The sequence below is a fragment of the Stegodyphus dumicola genome, chromosome 1 (genome assembly GCF_044657685.1).
Source record: "Stegodyphus dumicola isolate Sdum_Otavi_A_Nest chromosome 1, ASM4465768v1".
Classification (NCBI taxonomy): domain Eukaryota; kingdom Metazoa; phylum Arthropoda; class Arachnida; order Araneae; family Eresidae; genus Stegodyphus; species Stegodyphus dumicola.
Genome location: NC_140768.1, coordinates 253,813,545 through 253,830,963, shown reverse-complemented (window position 1 = coordinate 253,830,963; position 17,419 = coordinate 253,813,545).

Genomic DNA, 17,419 nt, shown 5'->3' with positions numbered 1-17,419 from the left:
TTTTATGGGAGGACGGTCTAGATATTAATTTAGACATTATTTCGTGGTTTGTTTTGCCTCTCCCACACCCCTTGGAAAGCTAACTCTACGTTCTTTACAATATATTACGTAAGGCACAGGCAAGTACATTTCAGACATAAATATATAGAGAGAGCCATCAACGAAGCATTTTTTTTTTTTTCCCCAATTCAAAATCATCTATCCCCCAAATACTTAGCCATTAAAGCTGTAAATTTATTCATTTTAAAGTTGGTCCTGCATAGCCTCAAAATGTACGTAAATGTAGCGTGATCTGCTATCTGATATTTATTAGCATAAAAATGTTGAAACCAGGAAAAGAAATTATCAGATACAAATTTCCTTCATCATTCCGGATTTGGTTACACAAATTTGGTTACAGACAACTAATTATTCCTGACTGCAATAAAAATGGATAAGCTGACATAAAATCTAACGCGCATTTTTTATCTGTATTACTATAATAACTACTTGGAAAATGACTGTTCACACACAGTCCCCTCTACGCATCCCCAAACCCTAAAAGTTATTCAATGAAGTGTTTGCGCAATGACAAATTTACGGAAAAAGTCGAATCATAAAAAAAACAGCAAAGTCGAAGCGTTTGAAAGTATACCAAACCACCATTCTTCGAGCTTAAAACAGCATCGAAATAAAAAAAACTCGATCTAGGCCTAACAACCGCAGCACATGATCTACCCCTTGACATTCCTATTAACGGCCCTCCCGTGTTGAAGGCGCTTTTCTTGAGATCTACGGAAAAGCATTCACTCCAGGGAATACCGAAGGATAAATCAGGAAAGCGCCGAAAAAGGTCTTTAGACCCTCCCCCCCCCCCGCTAACATTCCCCATTTCGATTTTTTTTCCCTCCCACAATCATTGATCGGCCCCTTGTATGTTGGTCATTAACTCCAATGAAGGACTTTTCCCCAGTCCTTTAAAACTCGCAGTCCTGTTGAGTCGTTTCTAGATTATATTATGTCCCTCTAAAAGCGAGAAGCCTGAGCTTTAAAGGGCGAGGAGGAGTCAGTTATTTCGAGAAAGAACGCTTCCTTTTCGTTTAGAAGAGTGAATTTTAAACAATGTAATAAAGAAGACGGGATGGGGAATTTAGAATGAATATTTAAAGACTCAGAACGTTTTAAGAGCTTTATTTATTATATAATCGCACACAGGGCGATGAGAATAATCCTGAAAATATGTCCCGCCGATCGTTGGATGATATTGTTTTTTTTTTGATTTAAAAGCTACACGTGTATTTTTTATTTGTTGATTATAATGGCGCTCGGGGAAAACGGCGAGAATATGTTTCTCATGAATACTGATCGCATATATAATTAACTTCAGAAACTGCCAAATATGCATAAATGCTTCTGTGTAGTCTTGTGCTTATAAGGTTTTACGCATGGATAAGACAACTACGCACTAAACTCAAATACCTTAGAATTTTACTTTTTCAAATGTATGCTCGGAGGAAATGATCCGCTGATTATATTTCATACTGATAAATATTTTTGTTTAAATCATAATAATTAGTGTATATTTTTACGTGTTATAACTGACATAAAATGAACTTTATACGTAATATATCTTTCGAATACACAAATATAATTCTGCAATAAATGCCATACCAAATATTCCATTAGGACATGTAAGGAGATACGAAACTTCTTATCTAATTAAATTAAATATCATAAAATCTTACTAAACTGTCTTTGCGATCAAAAGTAATATCTTAATATTTGTTAGGTAATGGTATCAGATGCTTAAAATTTTGCATTTTCTAAAAGAATGGAATATTAGCGATAAAAGGAAAATAAATTATGTTGCCGCATTACAATTAAATTAAGCAAAGCAAGATTTTCGTAATAGTTTTTATGACAGTTAGATAAGGCAATTAAATCTGAAAAATGTTTCTTCCCTCCTACACTGACAAGAAATTTTATCTTGACTGCTTGATTATGAAGCGTGTGAAGCAAACTATACATTGTGAAAGCTCTTTCATAACAAGATGGTACAGGACACTGTGATACTTCTTTATTTATTTGAAGAAATTCTTCAGCCCTTTAAAAAAATTTTTCAAACAAGTATAAAATATTTTAAAAATAATACAAGACAGAAATAAGTCATAATAATTTAATTTAGGTTAACTAGAATATTTTTTCCATCCTATCTAAGATCAATTTATAAAAATCAGAAATTGCAAACGTCATTGCAGGAGAGAAGCAAACTATGTTATTAAGTAAAAAACTAATTGGCAACATAATTACGGAAGCAAGCGATTGATAGAATCATGCAAAACTCTCATGTTTCATTTTAAAACAAGAAAAACGCAAGTTCCACATACATGGAATCATAATTTGCAATTCACAGAATATGACAAAAATGATAGGTTTTCGACGATTTTTCTTGGTTATTCGACATTTATCCTTGCATTTCATTCTTTTGTTATTGTCTCAAAAGTATGAACTACGGAAATCTACAAGGCAGCTATCAGCCTTATAACAAAAATCAAAAGAAAGTTACGAACTGTCATTTTCTGAATGCTAAATAGATTTCAGGATAAGCAAACTGTTCGATGAAACAAAGGTAAAAAATATCCATGGGCCAGGCGACGCTCTGTAATCATTAAAAACAAACAATCAGATGCAATAGGGACGAAACAGAACTCAGCTCCAGCATACGTTACAAGCACAAATAGGACAAAGACTAGCAACTCAATCACACCAACCGTTTCCACAAAATGACATTCATGCAGGATGGCTAGCCCTTTTACCATAAGACGTTGCATAACTTGAAGCTAGACTAATGAATATCGTGCGTGGGAATATGGTGAGTAGAGTTCATTTAGCGAATTATGATTCCGCAGGGAAAATGACTATCGACGATATTTTATATTTACAACAGAAAAGGGTTGGTGATTTAAGGAGGCAAGGCTATAGATCAAATTACAGACCTAAACTACTTCATCCGAAGCCGCAGTTTGATGCCTTAGAGGCTTTCAAACGAAATTAGCAGACTTATTATAATTTTATACCTAGCAATCATCGGCGATTCCTTTCTTTCTAGAAATGATCATGCTTACAGAGCTTAACTAAAGGACACCACGCCTCAAAAGGAGGAAATCGAGACATTGGAATGGCCAGTAGGCTTTCTTTGCGTAACTGAAAAACAGACATTTTTGAAGAAGTTACCCTCAAAATATGCTTCATACTGCCCCCACTTCTAAACCTTATAGCATTTCCTGTTTTGGAAGGAATAGCTATCATGTTTAAAAGTTATTTCGTGTGATTTGATAAATTTTTTAAATATCAGAAAATATTCACTACCCTTCCTGGTGTAAATTAGAAGTGATCATTTCTTCTCTTTATATCACTTCAGCGTAAGAAAAATCTCATTAGAATACTGAAGTGTTAGAAAGATCTCATTGAATTTCATCTTTACGGAAGTGAAGGAAGATTGTATGTAAATGTAGCATTACCTAAGAAGACGCAACGGAATTTTCTATATACAGAAGTAAATAAACAGTAGGAAGATTTACTTGCTATAATTAAATTTCTAAATTAAGTTCTGAACCTATATTTGCGAGTGAATTTAATTATTAGCATCTGCTCAGACTGCTACATTGTTAGCATTGTAGCAGTCTGGCATCATATCTATAAACTGCAAGCTTGTTTAAATTTTACTAGCTGTGAACCCGAATTGGCCGAAGATATTAGATTTCGTAATTAGTTAAATGCTTTTCACGGCTGCGTTCGCATAGGTTATAGTTAAAACACACTCAGTTTTTACTACTGCTATTGCAAATTTATGTTTAGACTCTAGAAGTTGCAGCCGATCAATTTAAGTTAAAAATCTACTTTTTACTTCCTTGTACGAAGTAAAAAGGAAGTATTGTAATCGCGAAAATTTTCAGGCAGCATATTTCAACGAAAATATCCATTTTGACCGCTTTCGAATGAAATTTAAGAATGTTTTTGAGTGATATCTGTACGTAAAGACAGAATAAAAGACTCTTTTCCTCCAAAAAAAATTATAAAATTACTTTAAAACGAATTCTGAAGAGAATTTTTCGCGGCGTCTGTACGAACGTATGTACGTACGTATCTCGCATAACTCAAAAACGAGTAGCCTCAGAACGTTGAAATTTTGTATATAGGACTGTTATAACATGTAGATGTGCACCTCGTATTTTGGTCGCAATCGGCCGCACCAAACGTTAATAAATATATTTATATATATATATCCACTCTGTTACCCGGCTCAGTGATCTCAGTTTCTTTAGTCTTATATGTTTGTAAATTGTACATTTTTTGCTTTAAAAATGATTGAATTGTGATGTTCTTATCTTCCGGCTAAGGTTTTTATGCCTTTAGTAAATCTGTATGCAATATTTTTAGAATTATCAACAATTTTAAAGTTGTTTAAGTGCCGCTAAGCCTAATAATTTTTTGATGGCGGCCATTGCTTGTTTACATTTGAAACAGCAGAATAGTGGAATTGTTGCCAAGCTAGAGAAACTTAGCTTCGCAACAACAAAGATAACGCCTTCATTTATTATTGCGAATTAAATCATGGTTCATTTATTATTGCGAATTAAATCATCCTTTCTGGAATTTTTTCGAGAAAATAAGTGTTTAAGATTTACTTCGTAATTTTGAATACAGATATTTTGAGTTTTTATGTATTTTTGCCTTGTCGCGAAGTGAGAACTGAATTAATTGAATGAGAAGTACTCAATCGTCTGTTTCTTTTTTGTTTTGTTTGCTTAATTTCTTTTATACATCGTTCTAGCTTTATTATAGTATTTGAATAGAACATGTGGCAACGATTAGACAATTCTTTAAATAATATAAGTTTTGTACATTCTGAGTTATAATATGAGATTTTACGCTTGTGAAACGTTTCAATGTACAGCAAATTGTGTTTTTCCTCATTTCACTTTCCAATTATTGCTTATCAGAAGAATAATTTTTATGAAATTTTACAAATGCCTTACAATACATCCTGCAAGAGATGGCGCAACCAGAGCTCCAGTCAACTAAAATGCTTTTCATCCCTAGTAATAGATGGCGCCACACGACGCCTCATTTGTTCAAAGTTTACTTATTCTGCAGACGGCGCCGCAGGAGCCTTCGTCGCTAGTAATGTCTGAGTTCTAGCACAGCATGTGCACAAGTTTTTCCATATTATTGGATACAACTTTCTCGATTCCTCAAGCATTTAAGAATGTTTTTGAATGTATTGAAAAGTTAAGTATAATATATTGGTAAAGGCCGTTAATGGTCGATTGCCTCTTACTAAGTGATAAGGCATAGACATAGACATAGACATGGTTATAATATGAACGAAATAGTGAACCTAGTGCCAGAGTGTCGCTATGGTAAACAAATAGAGTGAATTTTAAAGAATGCATTTATTCTATTGTGGTTTATGCACTGTCAGCGAAGTAGATTTAATTCAATCCAATAAGTTTAAATGAAATGCAAGAAAAAATACGTATGATTTAATATTCCGTACAAGGAAGTCATGTGGTGTACACATCAGACTTTTTGGTACTTACGTATTATCGCAACCAGGTTGGCGCGATTTGTAAGTTTGAGTAAAAAAGTATGAATAGAAACAAAATGTACATTTATTAATTACAGATAATTTTTAATACAGTTTTTTTATATTATTTTGTTTTAAAATATAAAATAGCAATTAAACCCTTCCGGTTTCGAATTTGAATAAGTTGCAGAATTATTTTTTTGGCGGAAATCTTTTGGCTATTGCTTTTAGCACTGATTGAAAACCGTCTTCGCCATTAACAGCTTGAGCTTGGCGCCATATGAATTCGATAAGGTATGAGTCAAGATGATGACGGGCTGTTCCTCTCTGTTTTTTGTTGCGCCATTTGGCTGAGCCCCACATGCGCTCTTCATGTTGTGTGTGAACGCCCATGTTGGGATCCACAAAGTTATATTTGTGATTAACAGTTCCATGCAGAAATCCAGCATTTTCGAACACACTTGTATTGTATCCTTTCCAGCTATCCGAATAAATGATGCTTCCTTCCTTAATATTTTCGCAAATTTTTTCCATGAGGGTAACGGCGCTTCTGTTAGGTACAATAACCAAAAAAGTCTCTTTCTTTTCTCGGCAAATTCCGCCGAAAACCCATTGCTGTGGTACACGCCCAGTGTTATTTTTTCTTTTTACAAATAAACTTTCGTCTAAACACGTAGGGTTGCCGTAAGTAGGGTCGCCAAATTTGGCGATTTATGCGAATTTTGGCCTGGTTGCGTTAATACGTAAGTACCGACTTTTTTTTTTTTTTTTTCTGTGTAATGAATAAAATTAGTTTTAATTCCTTCATTTATTCATCACCAAGAGCAGCATTATACAGCTTTGCTGAAATAATGAGTTCAATATAGTTGAGAAAATGCTTGGGCCTTATAATGAAACTTTAGAAAAATAGTTGCAAGGATTTAAATTTTAAACATGAAACAGATTATATTAGTTAAAGCTGATTTTTTTTTTTTTTTTTTTTTTTTTCCCCAAACCTGAGTGCAGTAACTTTTTATAACGTTAAATTCATATGATTTATATTTATTTTTCCAATTAACTGTAAAGCGTTCCACATTTAAAACCAAATTCAAAAGCTTATGCAAGAATATTAACTACCTTAACTACCATCATTCCTCAATAAAAATACAAACGCGATATGTGAATATTTATGGCGTTTTATGAGATTATCAGGACAAATCAATAAAGCATTCGATTTTCGACAAGCCATCACCCATCTGTTTCAATATACCACCCGCATCTGTATCAGTGTTTCCACCTTCATCAGCAAAAGCTGTGCTGCACGTTTGTTCCATTAGCTGACGTAATCAACCATTACACATCTGCCAACTGATAGCTTAATGCATTGTCTCTACTAAACTTAAATTTTCTAAAATGCAGAAAACACTAAGATGAGTCGGTTATTAGTTCACTAACGATTAATTTAAGGCTTAACATTACGGAAAAAAAAAAAAAAAAAAAAAAAAAAAAAAGAAGGCTTTCGTCCCCTTGTACAAAACTATACAGATATGGGATATTTAAATCTATCGGTTACTAGTAAACAACAGTATGTGCTAGACAAATAAGGGGGTGAAAAAGGTAAAATAATAAATAAAACACCTGCTTCATACTTTCGATGATTCATACCTCATAAAAAATACCATACTCACAATGGGTAGAAAATGGTGCTCATCAAGCATAATACTATAACATAATCTGCTATTCTTTGTGGCCGTTTCACTTCCCCTTCCATTTTCGCCACTAAACGGCTAAGAATGGCTAATGCTAGGCTAAAAAATGAAAATGGGGGGGGGGGAGGCTGAAGCGCCAGGCGAAAATCGTGGAACAAATAAGTCGTTAGTGCGATGTGTGCGTTAATCAGTCAAGACTTGAAGACGATAAATCAAAGCCTTCCCCCCAAAAAAGCATTTAAAAACGCCCCTGAAATGAGATGGGGAAAGCTGGCTCATAAATGACGTGGATGGTAGAAAATGGCGGATTGAGAAAGAGGTACATGGGGGGATAGAATATATTTTTCTTGCATTGCATAATCGCATGTTTCTTGAGTAATCGTACTCAAGACTAAAAGAGGAAAAGCGAGTTTAGAAACACGCACACTGTGGGACGATCAGAAATTGCAATCATGGTTACAATTTTGAAGACAGATGCTGTCTCTGCCATTCACTTGTTTATAAGTATTGTTTATTCTAAAATGCTGCAACCATACTGTACTTTCAATTAAATTTGCTGATTGGAACAAGATGCTAAGATTATTTCATTGCGTGAAGAGTGGGAAGAAAATGCAGTTAATCCTCTCGTAACCTCTAAAAGTGACCAGTATTTTTGATAATAAAAATAAACATCAGTATTGAAAATTATCTCTGTCAGACGACCAACATCACAGAATACCAAAATTATCTGAAACCGTGATTAATTGTCTTAGGGTTCACTGTATATGTCAGATTATTAGGCACCTGTGCTTTACATAATTTTGAATTTTATTGAAAATTTAAAGAAATTACAGAATTATAATTCAGTGTGTGTAATTTTAATTTTTTTTATGTGCAGCAAAAAATATAAAAAACTTAGAACTCTGCCAAGACAAGAAATCATATTTGTTATCTCTTCATCTTCTTTTTCTTAAACAACCACAGTTTGCTCTAGTTGAACTATTCTAACATACGAATCTGCACCTAACTGTTATGTGGAATAAAGTTTAATATAAGGGTTAAGGTCAAGTGTTATTTATATTAATCTAGAGCAAAACGGAAATGTTATATATTGATTTCAATAATTTCGTCTACATTCTATTCAAAAGTATACATGCACTTATATAATAACTAATTATTAGACGTATAATAATTGAAATTTGAGTAATTATCCTGCTAGTCAAACTAAAAACAACTGTGAACATTTGAAATAATAAACAAGGTTTCATGGAATAACTAGTCTTCTATAAATTGTCTTTTAAACAGTTGATAAAGGTAAAATGACATTAGCAATTATCATGCATTATTATACTTATAAAGTATTTCTCCCGCCTTCTTAGCGAGCCTTCGTGGTGTACTGGTTTGCACGCTCAGCGCGTAATTGAGAGGTCCGCGGTTCGATTCCCGGCGAAGGTGTTGCTAATTTTTCATCTCTCTGAATTCGAAGAAATCCTAATGCCTCTACATACTGATGCGCAAAACAGCCTAAATACATCAATTCAGTTACATAAAACTGTATTTAGTTAAAATATCGGATCAGTCCATAAGTTCGTGCGCATTAAGAGTATGCGTGGAATTCACTATGACGCATTTACTAAAACAACGCAATTTTGAACCTGTTGAAACTTGTCATCGTTTGACTAACATATTATTCAGTTCATCACCAACTTTCGTAAATATTGAACGCATTTTAGTACCCATAGAAGATGAATATAGATAATCAGTATAAACGTGCTATGTTACATATTTTATTTTAGTGTGGTGAATCTGCCAGGTTTGCAGAGATAAAAATTAATAGTGTACATGGTGAACATACTATCAGTGTAAAGACTGTCCAGAAATGGTTTAAAAAATTTAAAGTTCGAAAAAGCAGCATCGATGATGAACCCCATTCAGGGCGTTTTGAACTGTTAGAACCAAATTAAACGATTAATTCAGAAGCTTATAGTGAACAACTTTGCCGTCTAAACTCAGAATTGATCAAAAAACGCCCACGATTGGTGAATATCAAGAAAGTGTTGTTTCATCACGATAACGCTAGACCGCATACGGTTCGAACAACGCTGCAAAAAATTAGTGAATTTAACTGGGAGCTTTTGGCACATCTTGCTTACTCCCCAGATATTGCCCCAAGTGATTTTCACTTATTTCGTGCCTTACAAAATTTTTTACTGGGTAAAAAATTCAATTCTAAACAGGATGTACACAATGAATTTTCAAGTTTTTTTGCATCAAAACCAGAGTCTTTCTACAGCAATGGCATAAAAAAGCTGCCTGTAAGATGGCGAGACATTGTAGATAATGGAGGAAAATATATAATTGATTAAAATGTTAAATTGTGTTTTTTTTATATTATTTAAAAATTTACCACGAAAAAATGCGCACGAATTTATGGACTGAACCCTATATTTTCAATTTTTAGTGCTCCGTCTTGTATTAAGGTTTATTAATTAATCAGTTTTTGTACCCGCTAATATTTTTTTTTTTATTATTTTTTTTTTTTTTATTATTATTATTATTTTTTATTTTTTTATTTTTTTCCGTTGAACCAAAATACAAAACCAGAACCAAATTCTAACGAACACAGGTTGGCTTTAAATAGCAATGCAAGCAGAGAACTTATATACTGGCAAAGGCCAAGTTAGATACTTATCCTGCTTGTCAACAACTCTGAGCTGTGCGGTTGCGAGCTACTGTCTTGTTGAGAGATTTCGCTTTATGATAAGGGCTAATGTTAGCTGAAAGGCAGCAAATTAAAGCCGAGATTTAAAGGCGAAATCTTAATTATATTCTTATCATTTAAATGCTTTGCGTTGATTTAAAACCCCCACAGGTACAGAAGCTGTTCGCGCATTTTTTAGACGACTTTGCTTTGCTATTAAAAGGAATCAGTTTCTTGGACATGATTTTTTTAACACCAGCTATATTTTGGAAAGTATAAGTTATCGTCTACAACTTGAGAGTTTCATTGTCATGCAAAACAGCGCTTTTAAAGAAGTTATAGATGGAAGGCTAAGTTTGTGCTCTTTCCGAAAAAAAAAAAAAAATATTCTTATCTAGTTATTAAAAAATGCTGTGAAAACCATGGTTTTTCAATATATAAACCTACGATATATAATACTGTCAAAAAGAAAGGAAAAAAGAAAAAAAAGTAGTATTTCAAATATTGCAAAATCACGATCTTTAATCCTAAAATAAAATTCGCCAATTCAAAGGAGAGTTGCAAAATCGTTAAAATGGTTAGTGACAACTATAAACAAAGTAATTATTGCCTATTTGAACCTCAAAAAGGCGAAAAAACGTAAATTGCACCGTCTTTCTCCATGACACATCAACGAATGCAGAACGCGTTGCAGAATTCTTTTAATTTCTCAGAAATATATATTCTTTATATGCAGCATATTGCGCAAAAATTTTTTAGACCAAATTGGTCTTTCAGTATTGTAATTACTACCTAGCTTGTTAATTTTATGAGCAAAATTTATACGGATAAAAAATGGAAAAATGTTGCCATAGCAGATGAATCTTTGATGTATTTAAAAGAAGACTAAGACAGGAAATCTATTTATTATCATGAAAAGAGGAGAAAAACATCTTAAAAATGGTTCAAAGAATCTGTAGAAATTTTTTCAAAAGAATTTATGATTGTTGCTGGTTTTTCATATAACGGCAAATTAAAAATAAAGAGAGTGAATAGAAATGCTAAGATCAATTCCACCCAATTTTCAAATATGAAATACCTTCCGTTTACAACAATATGATCAATCAGTAGAACTGCATCAAGATAAAGCAAGCAGCCACACGTCAAAATCTATTGTTAATTTCCTGGAAAAACTGTAACAAGAAACGGGTATCAAGGCCATACCCTTAACTCATGTCTCTATTAAATCCTCTGATAAATACCTCATGGATGTTTGAGTGTTTGGACTTTCAAAAAGTGGATTGTCCAAACATCGGCTTACAACATTCCTTGGACTTTGAAAAGCTGCTCAAAAGAATAGTATCAAATACCTCTTCCGATATTAAAAAAGGCATTGTCTTGAAAATTACGGTGTAGAAAGTTCGTAAAGAATAATTGTTATCAAATATAATATTTGTTTGAACTCGGGCATAGGTCCCTCCTCTTCAGGTGAAAAAATAGTTTTGCGAAGGAATAATTACTGATCACAAAAGCGAGTACTACATCGAAAAGCTAATACAAATTAATTCTGTCTTAATAAGAAGCTGTCAAGATACAATCAACTTTTTCTAAGGTGAAGGCCCTCCGTTCCAGATGATTCTGGTCTTTTGGTCGTCTTACAGATATATTCAATACAGACATTTATTTATGTTTTTAAAAGTACAGGTCACTATCAGAGATGGTCATTTCACGAGGTAATCGCGACGAGAGGGTTCAGTGTATAAAATTTGTAAACTATATGAAATATTTGAAACAGAACTATAAACAACGTTAAAGGGAAAATCGGTAATGTAATGAAAGCACTAGAAATTTGAGACAGAATTTCTCTGAAAACTAAGTTGAAAGCCTGAGGTTTGGCCTTTTACAAAATATATGGAGAGCAATTCTGAGGTACAAGGAATAATACAATAAATGCTCGCCATGAACTGCCAAACTGGGCGATCATTAATAGGCTAAATAGATTACGTTCGTATGTAACTCATGAATTTCATAAAGCAAATTGCATTAGCTCGAAAACTCGATAAAACGACGACTGAGCAGATGATTACTTGGAGTTGTTGCAGATGAATCATGTATTGTTGTTATGTTTATTTTTAGCATTTAGTATTTAGTGATATATTTACAGTGGAAGATAGCATATTGTAATTCAATCAAGGAAGGAATACAGTCGGGAAATTATTAATACGAACTGTTTGAAAAATTGGAATAAAGGAAAAAAAAGTCGAATTCTGTTTACTGGAAAGCAAAATAATTTCAGAAATAGGGAATGTATTACTAGATTTTTAATACTTCATGGATTAAAGAAAAATAATAGTCATAGCGTAAGGAAAACTATTGCTTGGCGTATTTTATGGTAATATATAATATTCTAGTCGCTGACAGATTGTTTCTGTAAAGTTTGTGGCATGTTTAAATACTTCGAAGACAAATACTCCTTAGTTTTTTTGTTTCGTAGAAAAGGTAAAGAATTCATTCTTGCTAAATGAGCCTCATTTCTTTCAAAGGATGATAAGTTTAAAATACATTTTATTTGATTGATTTTCAAATGAGTAACAAAAAGCTGTTTACTCGGCCAACATGACAAATACAAAATAAACTCATACATTACTATTTATACGGGATTTTAGAAGAGTATTTCGAATGCACTTGAAAGACACAAAACTAAGGGAAAAAACACAGAAAAAAATAAAATAAAATATCTTTCCCTGGTTAACGTTATCGGCCAATACTAAGTTTTATTTCTTAATTAGTATGCCTGCATAGAGCTTTGTGTTACAGTAAACTGGCAACAGACACATTTCAGGTTTTGGATCCATACTGCTCTATATAGCCTATTTCAAATGCAGTATAATATTAATAAATTTAATTCTTGAAAAATGCGGATCCATATATACGTGCCATTTTCTTCCTAGCAAAAAGACTCGAATTTTTTAAAGCTTTGTGATAATTTTCGAGCCGCATTAATAAACAACATGCCTTAGAAATAACGACAAAAATGAAAAAGTTGGTTGTAGCGTGAATAGGAAAAATACACGCAAAAAATTAGTATATTTTATTATTTATTTTTACTAACTATACATGAATTTCTTATAAAATCATTTCATTCATGATGCTTACTAATAAGTAAAATACATATAGTGTTTTACATCATATCATGTGACACTTAAGTAAGTACGACAGCCACGCATTTCGTTTTCAAAAGATTTAAACTTAAACGCCCTTAATTAACATTTAGAACTGCAATTTTTCTGTGTGTGTATATCACGTATGCGAGTTCTCTTTTTTTTTTTTTTTTTTTTTTTTTTTTGTGTGGTGTGTGTGTGTATCATGCATGTCTGTTTTATCAAAATCAAAATTTTAAAAATTAAACTTCACTTTTTGTTTCAATTCTGAGATAAAGATACACACTACATATTGATAATGCAAAGATAATGCTAATGATGCTAAATAACAATAACAACTTCAAAATTAACTCACAATAACAACTTCAAAATTTCCATATGCAAAAATTACTGAAAAAAAACAACAATCTAATTACCGCAACTGAACACATTTTAATCACACATCTTGTATACAAGTAGACGGATATTAACTAAATAAATACATGGTTCTTGAAATTCTTTAATTAATGAATACCACAGACACGCTTTGTCGAGGACAAGCATATTAATTGGGAACAAGTCATAATTAGGAAATGATTGAAACGAATTAGGACGATGTATCATTGCGAGATACATTAATCTATGGATGAGAACCGCTTTCGCGGCCGCCCATGTATATTTAGAGGAAGCCACAAGATAAATCCATCGTTCTAAAATATATTCTCTATAATTCTCTAATGCCTTCTCCAAATTCTTGTGGAGGAATAATAATCATCAAAGTGCATAGTTAACTACTATAATACCGAACAGAAATTACAAAGTTGTGAGCAAATTTTACAAAGAGATAGAATTGTTAATAGAAAATTAATTGCCATTGTTACTTATGTATCAAATTCGGCTTCCAGAAAGAAACTATAATGAACAGAACATTTTTCTTTTTCATTTAAATTTAGCATTTTTCATCCAACAATATTTTTGTTGAATTCACAATTTCAGTTTTCCTAATTTAGAACTGATTCAATATGAAATCAAAAGTTTGAGTTATATTGTAAAATCTGAATAGCGAACATTCTTTCGAGTGTTCTGTATTGCAGGATGTATTTTTGCTTTATTAACAATCTCTGAAATTAAGACCCATATGAAAAAACGAAACAATTGAAAGAAGTCTGGCATAAATACTTAAGAAACTGGCTCTTTTTATCAAATCGAAACGCATTCTTCTCCACAAAATGTAATCTCTGGTTGAACAAAATAGCAAAAAGTAAATACTCAGATGTACATTTTTCTCATTAAAAATACTGAAATAATGAAATTCTGTCAGTTAACCGTATTTATAAAAGCATGGTTTCATCATCTACTAACAGCCAGCAAAGCAAAGCAGAACTTCCAAATTTTCAGCATTTATTATCATTATTTACGTGTTCCTCCCTAAGGCACTACACAGAAGGAAGCGATGCCGTCGTGGAGAACTTTTCGAAGGGAAACTGACTTGTATTAACACGTTAAACATGGAAAAAACATCGAAAACGCCCATGCAGCCAGCCCGTTCACGGGATTCGAACCTCGGAACCGAATAACCAGTGTTCCGAAGCTCGGCCGCTGGTAGGCTAATTTACAGTATTTGTCTTCGGTTAAATTCAGTTATTCAACATCTTCTCAAACCTTACATCACCTTTCCCCCTTTAAAATACAAGTAACTATGCATTTTATTTTTATATTTTATATTTATTTACACTTATTATAGTAAAATCTCCCACCTAGAGTAGCAAGAGATGTAAACCACAGCATCCATACAGCGATCTCCAAAGTTTTCAGCAATTTTCATTCCCTCTTTCAAGAAGTTTCGAGGACCAAGTCCGTGTTTTATTATACCATGGTGATGTAATTACGATGAATAACATACACATGCTTTCAAACAAAGCAGCGATATTTTTACGATTGGATGGATCTACACCTCAATGATAACACGAAGAAATTTGTCTTTTAGATTTTCATGCAGTTTTGTTTAGCGTAAATTTCTTAAAACTATTTAAACACCTACAGAAATATTCCTGTCCCAGAATATCACAGATTTCTTCGGTTTGCAATGTAACCTTGCCTTTAAACGAATTTATCTCCCCTTTGTAAACAGTTCATCAGCGCACTTTGTGAACATTTTGATCAGGTGCAAACTTTCGCTCATAGGTATTTCATATTTTGGCCAAGTTTCGTATGTAAAAAACATCTCCAAAATTAAAATCAATTACAACATATCTACAACAAAAACTAAGATTTTAACAAAATCGCTTCCGAAAATTTCTATGAAGAAAACCTAGAATACTAGTCAAATTTTATATATAAGTAAATAAGAGAAATTAACATTTTTCAGTGATACATGAAATGCTTCAAAGAAACGTTCTGAGCAGGAAAAGTAACATTACAGGGGGTACGTCTATTTAACATTTACTAAATTATTATCTCCCTAAATTGGAATCTCTCCTATCTAGCTGGGGACGGTTTTAGCTACTTATTTTTGTCGCTACATTTAACGAGAAATCGCCAAAAGTTGCCAAGTATGAAAACCGTCGCCGAGTTTGAGTGACATTTGGCGATACTTTGATCCAGTCCATGTATAACAGTAATGGGTATTGTAATCGAACAACTGTAATCCTATATGTAACTGTAACCGTATCCGGCCCTCATATGTATTCCAGTAGCTGCAAGAAGTGGAAGGTGCTAGAAATTTCTCTAGCGAAGTATGTGATAAAACAATAAAAATATGTTCATTATAACGGTGCAAATATTTATAAAAGTTATTACAATTATTATTTTGGCACACCTTAAATTATATCAATTAAATGTATTACTGAACAACAAAGTAAAAATAGTCATTACTAAGAACTATGTTTATTTACTTCTACATTGCTCAGTTTGTTAATTAATTACACTTATGCCTTGAAAATAAATTAAAGGTAATTTAATCACATTAATTACTTAGACAGCAAACTTTTTATGTTAGACACATATTCAAATACACTTTTCTATTTTATGGATACATTATGTTAGCTTAAGTTACGCTACAAGCCATTTATCTCCTACATGACCTGACAAATAGTTAGTTTCTAGATCTACCATTCGACGCGGCATAAAACCTTTAATTTATTTTAGAGTAATTAATAAAAGATGCTTCTAAATCCATATATTAGGTACACTGGTAATACAGAATGTTTTTTTGGGGGGGAGTTAACTGAATCTACTGAAAATGTAAGTTCGGGTTAAATTTTAAATGCATCTTTAATATCTTTAATATATTATTATAACAGCACTCCTGTAAACAAAGCACAAAAGCACGATCTTAATTTCAAAAAATCTGATCTCATGCAGCCGAATTTATTTTTTGTTTTCAGGTAATGATAAATGAAATAAGTACAGACAACAAGTCGAAAGAACATCTTTGCTTTCCAATAAATCATCTTTGATGCATTTCGCGTTTATTAACTACGCCTCTCAAAGTGATTTCCTGGTTTTAAGGTTTTTGAATCTGATAACACTTCGTATTACGCACGCAATAATTATATAAAATTGAGCTATCAGGAATTCGATTTAAAGTTTCCTCAATTCTGTTTATCGATTAATTCAATGCGACATTATAGTAATCGCTCTCGGGATAATTTAGCCATCATCAAAAAGAGCAAAATCGTACATTTAATATCATATTATATTACAGGTTAGTGTATTGTTCAATAAGAAAGTCCAGTTTTTCTACTTCTTTCTTTTTCAGTTTTGTTCTTATTTTATCTGAAATATAAATTTATCTTATAAGAAATATTTTGATTTTTGAGCATTACTTAAAAGATTGAAAGCATATTAAATTGCTATCTGAAACTTCAGATTACATTTGGAAATTCTTCTATTACACTTGTTTACTACAATTTAACACCTCGAAGAGTTTATCAACAAAATATGAAAAAAAATTAAGAAAAACATTTAAACATTAAAAATAAATAAACAAAAATCACAAAATTTTTAAAGAAATGCATCCATCGTTTATTTATTAAGGTTTAACGCATAAATAATTTTAAGCTATACAGTTACAATCAGTCTATTGATAAGAATTAGTTCCACAGAAATTCAAGCTATTGAAAATAAAACATTTAATGTGAGTTGTTCAAAATGGCAAAGCAAAATCAGGTAAAAATTTCTTGTGGTATTATTTCATCGTACATTAACGCAACGTGGAAATTTATGCGCTTATTTAATAAATAAGATAATTCCTCAAGATGTAGCTGTGCATTTATTTCAATGAATCGCTTGCGCACGAGGCTTCCAACAAATATTTCTTTCGAGTGTCAATACGTTTTATTTTCAAGACACGACGTCCGCT